The sequence below is a fragment of the Helobdella robusta genome (assembly GCF_000326865.2).
Source record: "Helobdella robusta unplaced genomic scaffold HELROscaffold_92, whole genome shotgun sequence".
Lineage (NCBI taxonomy): Eukaryota > Metazoa > Annelida > Clitellata > Rhynchobdellida > Glossiphoniidae > Helobdella > Helobdella robusta.
The window spans coordinates 478,174-479,925 of record NW_008705527.1 but is presented as its reverse complement, the minus strand read 5'-3'; positions in this window follow the sequence as shown (position 1 = coordinate 479,925).

Sequence of the window (1,752 nt, the reverse complement as noted above, 5' to 3'; positions counted from 1 at the left end):
CAACCATTTAAGGACAAGGCGTTTATTTTTGTTTTAACGAACCGTCAGTCATATTTTTAACGTTTGAGCTCATTTTTTACGACTTTTTTATTATTGTGTTGCTGTCATTAATGTTGTTATTATTGTTGTTGTCGATGAGTCATCTTACGAAACTTCTCCTGAGAGTTCTGATGATGATGAGAGGACGAAGCAGAATCAGATCTGAACTTTGAAATGTCCACTGTGGTTTTGTGGAGGATTGTGGCACAAGAAACTACACCATCTCCATGCTACGAATGATCAGCGAACGAACCATTAAAATGAAGAAAGACTCGTTGATATGCTTCGTCGACTATTCCAAAGCTTTTGATAGGAGCTTATGGAAATATTGAAAGATTTGGACATAGATGGAAGAGACACAACCTCTCTTGGAACCAAAGAGCAGCGATGAAAGTTGGTAACAAGATGACTAGTTTTGTCAAAATAAAGAAAGGTGTTAGGCGAGGCTGTGTATTTTCTCCAGACCTGTACAATCTCTATTGTGAGATCATCATGAGAAAGATAGAAGATCTACCTAGAATATCCATTGGAGGCGTGAATATAAACAATGTAAGATATTCTGGTGATACACCTCTTATAGCAGATTCAATGGAAAAACTGCAAACAATTGTTTCCAAATTTGTTTTTGAAAGTGAAAGGAAAGGCTTGCAAATTAACATCAAGAGAACAGAGTGCATGCATGGTTATCAGTAAAAGCACAACCTGCTTTTACTATTATTGATGTTAGTAAAATTATTAATATTTTAATTATTTTGATTATTTTTTTTACAATTCTTTGTTAATTAATTTTCATAGAACAAACATGAACACACACACACACACACGCACACGCACGCACACATACACATACACGCATTCCATGTGATAGAAATGGGATTACGAAATTAAAAAAATACTGACAGACGATAAACAAAATATGACAATAAGTGTGTGTTGTACATAAAATCGCGTTTTTGAAATCATGTTTTTAATATAAGGAACGAAGGAACGAAAGAGAGAGAGAGAGAGAGAGAGAGAGAAAGAGAGAGAGAGAAAAGAGAAAGAGAAACAAGAAAATGAAAAACGATTAGAGACAGACAGACAGAATCAGATAAAGAGATAAAAAAAGAGTTTAACAGAAAAAGAGAATTAGGGAGAGAGAGAGAGAGAGAGAGAGGCAGAAGAAAAAATAAATAATTGTTTGAAAATAACTCTAAACACCAACAAAAATGAACATAACCAACGAAAAAATTATTTCAAAAAATAATAAAAAATAATTAAAACATAATTAAAATGAAAAAATTTACCTATCTTACTATCGCCCTGCACAGAGAAACTACATATAATCGACTCAAACGTACTATACCTACTGCCTATCAATAATAAAACAACCGAAGATGAAAGGACAAAAATTAAATAACTAACTAAAATCTCAACTGAAATTATAGCAAAAAATATTGCTGAATAATAATTATTATAAATTAATTATATATATATATATTATTTATTAATTATATAATTAAATTCACAAATTTTTGTATCAATCGAAAAGCCTCTTGTATTGTTATTATTGACGGCTTGTGCCTGCGTGTAGTTCTAACTCGCTCTTGAGCCAAACTTTTCCTAATGTATGTATTTCGGGTATTTTTCTGTATCGCATTGTATTGTATACAATGTTTATAGTATGCAATTGCATGTAAAAGTTTGTATATTGTGTGTATATATGTGTCTAGT